Consider the following 11166-nt stretch of genomic DNA (forward strand, 5'->3'; position numbering starts at 1 on the left):
ACCCATAATGCCTCAATCCATCAAAATACAAATACCACCAAGAAATAAACACGTCACCAAAAGATAAATGTAACCATAAACGATAACTCCCAAATTACCGGTAACAATATAACATCCACGACAATTAAAGAAACCAAATGAATAAAACCTCTATAAGAGAATTTTTAAAAAAGCAATACTCAACATTTAAAAAAAAACCCTCACTAATTCACTACAGGACACTACCTCAAACCCACTAAAACTAACACTACATACTCGCGCTAATAAAAGCCGCCACAACCTAATTAAAAACCAACCCTGTACTTCATGCTACGACCCATAAAAACTATTGTAAACCTTAAAAAAAATATCCTTTAAGAAGATAACAACAATTATATTTTTATAATATAAAAACAACGAAAAAAAAAAATCCAACATATCGCACAAAAAAAAAAAATCCAACAACAAACTCAATCCAAAAAAACCCTTGTCACAGCACCTGAACCAAGAACCGTAACAACCAACAAGTACACCGTGACCCTTCTCATACACCAACTACGACCCAATAAACTCCTCAGGAGCGCCTCAAAACCAGCGCAGCGAGGGAGGCTGGAAGATGCGAAGCCGCGCTCCCGGCCCCGGGCGCAGCGCGGCTCCGGCAGGAAAGCGGCTCCTCCGGCAGGCAGAGGCGGCGCCGCGCCGGCAGACCCCCGCCCGCTGCCCCCGGCCCGGCGGGGCCGGCACCGGGCCCGGGGGGCCCCGGCGGCGCCCGAGCCCCGCGCCCGGAGCGGACGGAGCGGCGGCACCGGCCGGCACCGGCCCCGCCCGCGCCGCCTCCCCCGCCCGCCGGCCCGGCCAAAGCTCCGTTCGGCTCCGCACGGCTCGCACCGGCGCGGCTCCGGCGGGCCCGCGGCAGCCCAGCCGCACCCAGCTCCCCTTCCGCCCCGGCCAGCCCCGGCACTGCCGGCAGGGCTCCGCGCCGGACCCTTCGCTGCCGGGCCGGGGGCAGAAGAAGCGCCCCGAATGCAGCGGCACAGCCCGATCCCCGCCCTGCCAGCGCTGCCACGGCTGCAGCTCCCTTCCTCTGAAGGCCCGACACTGACGCCACGCTCCGGCGCTCACCTCCCTCCAACAAGGGAAAAGAAATGTGGGATCCCCTTCAACTACGTCCCCTAGAAGAGCAGAAAAGAAGCGGCTTGCCTCAAATGATGGCAAAAGGGGGCTTCTTACCTCAATCCAAACCCCTTAAAAGGCGGGACCACAGGACTGCCCCCTCCAATTCAACCTCAGGATGACGAAATTTCAAGGGAAAGGAGAAAAGTCCCGGCTAAAAAAGCGCACCAGCTCACCTGCTCGGCTGCTGCTTCTCGGCACAAAGGTTTGTCCCTCGGCTCCTCCTTTGAGCAATGCTCCACGAATCCAGGTGATCCCCCGGACCCTGTCCAAAGCACTCACCATCCTTCCAGGAGACAGCCCCGGGAGCCCCTCATAAACTCCGCTTCTCCAGCAGCTTTGTGCAAAACCGATGGGAGGAAAACCCCCTAAATCAGCCGCCGGAGGAGCCGCCCCCTCCTCATCATCCTCTCAGCTCACACCTGTGGCTGCTCTGAGCCCTCATCATCTTAACAACTCACACCTGTGGCTGGTCTGAGCCCTCATCATCCTAATAACTCACACCTGGGGCTGCTCTGAGCCCTCCTCATCATCCTCACAGCTCACACTTGGGGCCTGCTCTGAGCCCTCATCATCCTAACAGCTCACACCTGCCGCTGTTTCCACTCTCCAAAAGCGTCTCTCCGTCTCCAGCACACAGCCCACTTCTCACAGATACAGATTCAACAGAAATCTGCTACGGCTGTCGGCTTTTCTTAATCCACCTGGTTACACAATTAAAACACATACATGCACTGATGGTGATTGAAAGAAAGCTTTCCCCTGGAGAAAACAGTCCTTTTGCTGGCACACTTTGCTACACCTTCGGAAAAAGCAGAATCAGCACCGACTCCTAAGACCCCTGCCGAGGAACCCAGCCCTGCTTGGGACACCCAAAGCAGCAGACCTCGAAAAAGGAGGGGAAAAGTCAAGCTTGGAGTGGAAAAAGAGGACAGAAGTACAGCAGCCTTTAAAAATGCCTGCACGGAGCAATAGTGGGAACCAGACATATTTATTCTTTCCTTGCTTTCTGTGATGACATAAATAGGAAGTAAAAACACGTTAAACAAAAGGCAGAGCTAGGATTTTACAGGTCTTTATTTTGGCAGGCTGCATGACAAACGCCTCTTCCGGGACTGCGACACGTTTGGGGGAATGGCAGAGAACGGAGGCAAAAGGTGCCGGGAGCCCTTTCTGTTCCCTTCAGCCCCTGCAGCTGCACCGCTGGTTTCAGGGCACTTGCTTGGTTCGTTCCTAGAGAAAAAGGCTAGGGCATGATTTTCAAAACTACTGCCCATCCACAGTCAGAGTTTCCTACATTCCTGGGTACAAATGAGTGGTCGAGAGAGGGCTTCTTTCCAAATGAGGTTAGCCATAGCTTCCTATTCTTTACCAATAGCTGTGAAAACGAAACACTTGCCCGGTTTTAGTATTCTACACACACCCCTCCCAGGGAATTTTGGGGCAGCTTTGGGTCCCTCTGCGGGACGGCACCCAGCGTGACCCCCTCCCCTCATTCGCCACCCACCCGCTCCTCCACCGCAGTGTGCGTCCCTCTCCTAGCGACCTTGGGGTGCCCCAAATGCCATCAGAGGCCCGAGGCTTCAGCCCCTAACCCTGACCCCCGAAGAAGGCACAGGACGAGTCCAACTGCCCCGGACAGCAGCCCAGCACTCCCTTCCAGCCCTTCCCACGCCTCCATCCCCCCAGAAAGGGACTCCGCCGCAACAAGGAAGGGGGGGCAGCCCCCAGAAGGCTCGAAGCTCCCGCCCCGCCTCGCTGTCGCGGGCCAGGGGCAGAAAGAGGGAGCGGCAGAGGCGGCGGGGACGCGGCACGGCCGGCACGGCACGGAGCGGGGGCCGCTCGCAGCGCGATGCCGGCGGAGCCGCAGGTCCGGCAGCGCCGGGGCGGGGTCCGAGCGGCGCGGGGGATCCGCCGAGAGCTCCGGCCCCGTGCGGGGACTCCCGCAAGGCCCGGGGGGCGCCGGGCTCCGGCCCTCGGGGCTTTATTCTCCGGCGCCCCGAGCCCCGCGGCTGCGGGGGAAAGAAGCGAAGGGGCGACGGGAAGAGAGGAGGGAGAGCGGGACATGCGAAAGGGCGGGGAGGGAGGTCGGGCTGCGGAGGAAAGCGGGCGGGGAAGGGAAAGGCCGGCAGGGCAGCAAGAGGGACGGGGCACAGAGGAGGGAGAGAGGGGGAATGGAACGGAGCAGCGGGGCAGGGACAGGACAGGAAGGAGCCGGGTTTGGGGGGGACATGGAAACGGGGGAAAGAGAGGTAACTGAATACGGGCAGGAGCATGGAGCGGGAGAGAGAGGGACAGGAGGGGATCCTCCCGGCGCCCCGGCCCCGCCCTGGCGCCCCGCCCGGCCCGGGCTGCTGCGCTCGGCAGACCTCGGCTCCGTTCGGCTGGACTCGGCTCCTCGGCCAGCTTCGGCTACTTTCGGCCACGCTCGGCTATTTCCGGCCGCATTCGCCTCCATTCGCCTCTTCGGCAAAGCTCGGCTCGCCTCGGCTGAACTCGGCCAAGCTCGGCTCCGCTCGCCTCCTCGGCCCCTTTCGGCCGCTTTCGCCCACGCTCGCCTAGTCCCGCCCGCACCCGCCTCCATTCGCCCATTCCCACACCTCGGCTCCCTCCGCCCGGCCCCGGCTCCCTCCGGCTCACACATTTCCTCAGGGCACCTCAGCACAGGGCACACAAACTGCAGCCCCTAAAGGCTTGCAGCTCTTTCAACACACACACTCGTAACTCAGCTCTGGGGACAGAGCTGATGGCTCCTCTAGGACAAGAATAGTTACACGTAAAAGCAATTCCCTTATTTTGCATCTCCTTTTTATTTAACCCCCCCCCCCGAAATCCCATCCCTACCACAAGGAATGTGAAGTTCTGGTTCCCCTACCCCCCCCCCCCCGTACGCTATTTGTACAAAGGCCCTGGGGCAGCACACAGCTGGGATTCCACGGAATAAAGCCTGGCTTCAATAATCAGAACAAATGACATTTTTTTACAAATTAGGTGCAACTGCATGTTGTATGGTGCTGCGTACCCACGGAGCCGAGTCAAGGAAAAAGAGCTACAGCACTGGAACCTAAGTTTTAGCAGCCTAGTCATCTGTAACTTGTGCCATAAAGTAAACCAAGGATAACTACAGTATTATCTGCTGAAGTTCTCTACTGTGGATTTCGGGTACAGCAGCACGTGCTTTACTCCCAACAAAAGCTGCTCAGGTGGGGGGAGCCGGGAAGCCAAGTCTCTCCACTTTGTCTGAACACCATCTTCCAGGAAGGTACTGCTTCCTCTCTCCCAGGCTCCCTTCAGCAAAGTAGCAAATACAGAATCCGGTGCCACAGAAGGCTCTTGCCTGACCTCCTTGTGGTTTTCAAACTGTTTAAAGCGAAACAAAAAGCGTAAGAGAAAAACAGTGATGAGTATGAAACAAAAGTCTCTTCAGCCACCTTTGGTTTGAGATGAGCTCTGAACTGAAGCTCTGGGAGCACAGGCGTGCAGTCCTGCTAGAACAGAGCTGTCCAGTAGTGTCCCCAGGGGTATCTGGAGTGTTCACACTGCTGAACTGAGAAAAACTCACCAAACCCAGCCCAGGGGCCTGTGATCCTCCACCCACCCGGGGGAACTCCGGGCACTGTAAACAGAGGCCACAGCGCACACCAGGCTCTGCTGTGCCTGCTGAGGAGTCTCTGTATGAGCCCTGAGGCCTGGTATCGCCTCCCAAACACCACAGAGACCTCTTGTGTCATCAGAGAAAAGCCCTGGAGCAAACGTGTGTCCCCAGCACGATCAACAAGGATGCAGAATTACCTCCTCAATAAAAACGCTGTTCCTGATGGAAATGTAACCTCTGTCAACTGTGAGGATTTTATAGGAATACTGGCTCAAGAATTCAGTGACTTCAGGTATTCCATACCACAGGTTCCTGGGACTACTTGGGCATCCAGAGTCTATAGTATCGGTTAAACTGGTAGAGCTGAGGATACTTAGCAGCTTTGTCACAGAGCTGGAACGTCAAGCAGGGAGAAAGGGGCTCTCTCGGAGAGTGCAGGAGGCCAGTGAAAACAGCAACAAAGTCCTCCACGACATCTGCTCCTAGAAAAGCCAAATAAATTAAACTATTGACATGAGCACGGACACTGGGGCAACCTTCCTTACTTTGGGCCTTGCCAGCAGCCCACAGAGCCTCACGCAGAAAAGAACTGAACGAGATCAAAAAGTGTTCGCAGTGACCTAGACACGTGCTCCTGACTGCAGAGGTACCTGAAAAACCCTCCAGACATCATCAGCTCCTGCTGAAGCAAACAATCCACCTTCGCTGTCTTGTGCCAAAAACACGCCCGTCTCTTTACAGGGAGACACCCTGCCAGGCACCGCCTCAGAGAAGAACCGAGCTGTACTGGGGGGATACACCCAGCCAACGTGTACAAGTTAAACAGAATTTTCTGTCAGAACTGGGACTTTCAGCACCCCCCAGGTGCTACTCGACTGCCACATACACAGACAGGGCTTCGTGAGGTGCTCTGCGGTTGGCCAGTCCTGTTCCAAGCCCTGCTGATGCCCCTGTGGTTTTAACGCTGTCCTCAAGGAGGTAGTAGAACCTCGCAGTATTTGCCCCTGGAGCTTAATTTCTGAAGTTTTCCTTGGGAAACGCATCCATTTCCTACTTAACAAGGCAGTCCCCTCTCCCTGATCTCGGGAAGAGCTGCCCACAGGCACGGGAAACACCTTCCTCTCCTGATCGCCATGCTCTGCCCTTAAAACGCTGTGTTACTGAGGCCAACTACTTCCAGACCAAGACTGTCCATGCAGGGACAGTGTCCCTTCTCTTCAGGGTCAGGGAATTAGGGCAGAAGCACCTACAGAGCTTCAATGCCCCTCTTGAGCACAAAACACCATCAATCTGCACCTCCTTCTGCTTGCAGGGAAGGTAATAACATGCCTCAAGGTAAAAAATTATAAACGGTAAAAAATTATTACAAGAGAGTAGAAATGATGCCACTTTCACTCCACTGCTAGAAACGACACATAAAACATAAAAAAAAAAAACTGTACCTGTTCCGTTTTCAGACTGAAGCAACAGCATATTCCTGGCTGCTAATGCAGCAGGGACAACAGCACTGAAGGGAAATGTCTGGATAATCACGCCTTCATTTAAAGAGAACACAATTTCCTCATCTAAGCCATCACTGCCCTCCATCAGAACAGCCAGCATATCCACGACATCTAATAAGTGAAGGAAAAAATGTAAGCAGAGGATCCAGACTAACTGGGAAAACAACAGAGGTAGAATGCAACATTCCAGGAACACAAGGTATCTTTTTAGTTCCCAAAAAAACCCAAAAACAAAACAACAAAAAAAAAAAAAAAAAAAAAAACAAACTAAAGCAAACAAAACAAACAAGAAAACCTTAAAAAAAAAAAAAAAAAAAAAAATTCAAAGGCACATTTGCCAGGCAATACAATGTTGGGGGCAGCACAAAAATCACAGCTGTACTTCATTCTGCCTTTCAAAGCTGCTGTCCAGCACAGGTTGCCCAGAGAAGCTGTGGCTGCCCCCGGATCCATGGAAGTGTCCAAGGCCAGGCTGGACAGGGCTTAGAGCACCCTGGCATGGTGGAAGGTGTCCCTGCCCATGGCAGGGGGTGGAACGGGATGAGCTTTAAAAAAAGGTGCCTTCCCATCCAAACCCTTCTGGGATTCCACGATTCTGTGAACAGCTTCAGGCAGGACTACATTTCCATTGTAGTTCAATAATGCTGCTGCAAGAACACGAAGAGAGATTTCAAATACCGTTAAAGTGGCACAACCACATCAAAAATTACGTCTGGGAGTAAAGTGGAAACTCTGCTGATTCCAAGGACACATGGAGGGCTGAATCCTGGAGATCCTTACATAACAGGATCTCTAGAGTTATCCATCCCCAGTTTGTTGCTTAGGGTTAGAAAAGGTAGCCCCAAGTCGTGGAGTTCTGTTCTTAAGGGGTTACCACATACCATCAATGTGAGAGACGGGGATGCTGATGTTTGATCAGAGTCCTGTAGCAACCTGGAGCACGCTGGCTTCCCGAACCAGGTCTGCTGCTTTGTCCGTGTAGCGGTAGGGCTTTGTCCTCAGCCTTCAGCAGGATCTGTCAGCAAAGGTGGAGAGAAAAGTAGAGTGCAGCGCCTCTCAAGCATGGGGGAACCATGTGCTGCTAAGGAAGACCACGTGCTGAAAGTGGTTTGAAGCCGGGTGGGTTTTGGGAGGACAAATTCCATATTACTTCTGCAGGATTCTGTCTGCAGTTCCTGCTCTACAAACCAAATACATCAAACGACAAAAACAAACAAATAAAAAAAAACCCACATTAAATTAACAACAACAAAATAATTATTCCTACCTCAATAAACCCATAACGCCTCGAACCATTCCAAGGAGGGCGGCAGGAGGGGCGGGCAGAGCCAGGGCCCCGCTCCGCCGCCCCGGCGGCATTTTCCGGCACGCGGCCGCTCCCGGCGTCTGGAGAGGGGCGCGGGGCCGGGAAAGGCGGCGCAGCCCTGCTCCGATGCCGCTCGGCCGCGGCCCGGGAGCGCTGCGACCGCGCCTCCGCCGCCCGCCGGCACCGGCCCCACCGGGCTGCCCTCGCCGCCATCCTCGCCGCCGCTGAGCCGCCTTCAGCCCTCCCCTCACTCACAGACACCGCCCCACTCGCCGCTCGCTCCCGCCCCGTCTCGGTGGTTTTGCCGGGCGCTGGCTGGGGGGCTGCAGTACCACCCTCTGTCCACAAGGCGGCAGCACTTGTCAAGAGAGTGCGCGACAAGCACTCGCAAGATGGCGGCCCGTGAGGACCTTGACGGAGACAGGCGTTTTGCCGATGCCTGTCGGCTCGTGCCAAAATCCCGCAGGCTCGCGGTGCTGCTGACCCCACAGCCCGTGTGCACGGCACCAGAACTGCCGCGGAAAATCCCCTAGGGGGGCGCCGGCGGTGCGGGCAATTCAGGCAGTGTGGAAAACAGACACGGGTCCTCGACTTTCTTGTCCTCGTTTTTGCACCCTCTTGAGAAGGTCAAGCCGAGTCCGCGCCAAGCCACTCCCAAGATGGCGCCCGCGGGCTGTGTCTGTAGTACCCACCTCTGTCCACAAGGCGGCAGCACTGCCGCCCGCCACCGCCGGGGGCCGCCGCTCGCCTCGGGGCCGCGGGCGGGGCAGGCGGCAAAAAGAACGGGCGCCGTCCCCTCCGGAACATCCTCGGTAGCAAATGCCCCAAAATATCCCGCGCGGAAAAGAACGCCAACAAAAAAAAACCCCTTGCCTCTAACCCAACAAGAACCAAAAGAAAAAACCTTTTCTTTTAAACTGCATTTCAATGTATTTTATTTTTATATTTTTCATATTTATATTCACATTCGGATTTATAATGTATATTGATGTATAACTGAATTTTTATAATTTCTTACATTTATTTCTATTATATTTTATTCTATTTTAGTACATATCTTAATGTATTGCTTATATATTTCTATAGTTAGATTTAGATTTCTAGAAGGTTTATATTGCTTAAAATAAACCCCTGCCTCCATCCAAGTCAAAATCTTTAAAAAAATCCCATTATTTAAGCTCCGTTTACATTTATCTCTATTTTTTGCATTTATATTCAAATTTACATTTTAAATGTAGATTGATGTATGATGTTATTTATAGCCTATCTCTTCCTAATACTTATTTTTATTTTTTTATATTTTTATATATATCTGTATACATCGAATATATATTTCCATATTTAGAACGATATCAAAATAAAATGTATATTCATATTTTTTCTATTAAAGCCCTGTCTCTAACCAAATTTAAAAAAAAAAGCTCTGTCTATAAGCAATACTTGATTATTCATATAATTTTTCATCATTATAGTCACATTTGTATTTCTACTTTACACTGATGTATTTATAAATATATATTATATATATTATAAGGTAGCAAGATAGATAAATTATTATTTAAACTCTATTTCGTACATACTGCTAATACTTATATTTACTTACCACTGAATTTTTATATAGATCTTAATGTATTTAGGATATATTTCTACACATAGATTTCTAATTTTATTTTATTTATATTTATAATTTTTGTAATAAAACCCCTACCTACTACCAAATAGAAAATAAAAATCCCCTTTATTTTAAACGATATTTAAATATTTCTATATTTTATTTTTAATAGTACTTATATCTTCTATCACAATATATTGAGGTACTATATTTTGATATATAATATTTATGACATATAATGTGTTATAATAACACATATACTGTAAAATATGCATTATGTACTGCATTGATTTCTATTATTTTGTAATTTTTATATTTATATATCCACACGAATTAATTATACAACTCTATATGGTTATTTTGCTTGTATTTATAATCTCTATTTATATGTATTTATATATACATATAAAATACTCTATATCAAACAATATAATACCTAATAGTAATGGATAACATTATTTATGTTACATGTTTTATTTATATGTATTCCGTTTATATTTAAAATTGAAGGTTTATATTCCATTTTCATATTTATGCATTTCTTTTGTTTCATTAGAGTTATAGTTAAAACTTTGCAGTTATAATCCAATTCCTAAAAATAAAATGCCAAAACAAACAGCATCAAATTCCCACCAATACCATCCAAAAAATTCAGAAAGGCTCCACCAGCCAACCAACTACCAGCAGAAAAACCCACACTACACTCCTTTCACTAACAGTTCTTATCACATCACAAAAATGAAACAAACATTTAAAACAACCTATAGAAATCCACACAGCAAATCACAAAAACCACTAAAATGAAAAAAAAAAAAACCCAACTAACTTACTATACTGCAAATCATACAACAGACCCCGAACGTTTCTAAAAAAAATAACCAAAACTCTACCACTACACTAACTCATAAAGAGAACCCAATGCTCTATAAAATGAACTAAAAAAACCCACCAAATAATTACAGATATTAAAAAATCGAAACCACGAAGGAAAAAAAATTCACCACCCAGATAAAATAACTGCGCATAAAGACCCACCATAGATATACCCATGTTCCCAAAAATAAAACTAATAAATAAACAACAACCAAATACATCAAACTAAAAAAAAAATATATATATATATTAACAACAACAAAATAATTATTCCTAACTCAATAAACCCATTATGCCTCAAACCATCAAAACACAAATACCACCTAGAAATAAACACGTCGCCAAAAGAGAAATGTAACAATTTTAATAACTCCCGAACTCTCTGCAACAATAAAACATACGCGGCAATCAAATATGCCAAATGCATAAAACCCCTATAACATAATAAACAAGAATGCAATAATCAATATTAAAAAAAACCTCACTGATTAACTACAGGACACTACCTCAAACCCACCAAAACAAACACTACATATGCTCATGCTAATAAAAGCCTTCACAAACGAATTAAAAACCTAACGTCTACTTCATGCTACGACCCATAAAAACCATTGTAAACCTTTAAGAACACATTCTTTAGAAACATAAGAACGGATCAAAAAGAAATCCAACAACACTCAATCAAAAAAAACCCCCTTGTCATGCGCACCTGAAGCAAGAACCGTAACAACCAAAAAGTAACACCATGGCCCTTCTCCTACAGCAACTACGAACAAAAGAAAAGGATCCCATAAATTCCTCAAAACCACCGCAGCGAGGGAGGCTGGAAGATGCGGAGCCGCGCTCCCGGCCCCGGGCGCAGCGCGGCTCCGGCAGGAAAGCGGATCCTCCGGCAGGCAGAGGCGGCGCCGCGCCGGCAGACCCCCGCCCGCTGCCCCCGGCCCGGCGGGGCCGGCACCGGGCCCGGGGGGCCCCGGCGGCGCCCGAGCCCCGCGCCCGGAGCGGCGGCACCGGCCGGCACCGGCGCGCCGCCCGCGCCGCCTCCCCCGCCCGCCGGCCCGGCCAAAGCTCCGCTCGGCTCCGCACGGCTCGCACCGGCGCGGCTCCGGCGGGCCCGCGGCAGCCC

General features: G+C 50.0%; 2 long non-coding RNA genes and 1 pseudogene across 2 annotated transcripts in view; 1 reads left to right on the plus strand and 2 right to left on the minus strand.

Annotated features, from left to right (window-relative positions):
* Positions 1–2211: 2211 nt before the first annotated feature.
* Positions 2212–11166, minus strand: part of LOC144248597 (uncharacterized) — a 66254-nt gene continuing 57299 nt past the window's right edge. Inside the window, exon 2 of the long non-coding RNA XR_014956965.1 lies at positions 2212–2530. This is a non-coding gene — a long non-coding RNA (uncharacterized LOC144248597). The remainder of the gene's footprint in view (positions 2531–11166) is intronic.
* On the minus strand, positions 3939–6514 carry LOC144246685 (uncharacterized). Its single transcript, XR_014956960.1, has 2 exons — positions 6190–6514; positions 3939–5229 (listed from the first exon to the last, which is right to left on the minus strand). It is a non-coding gene; the product is annotated as an uncharacterized LOC144246685 (long non-coding RNA).
* LOC146766709 (uncharacterized) lies at positions 7533–10952 on the plus strand (annotated as a pseudogene).

This window comes from Lonchura striata, chromosome 8 (assembly GCF_050655825.1).
Source record: "Lonchura striata isolate lonStrDom1 chromosome 8, ASM5065582v1, whole genome shotgun sequence".
Lineage (NCBI taxonomy): Eukaryota > Metazoa > Chordata > Aves > Passeriformes > Estrildidae > Lonchura > Lonchura striata.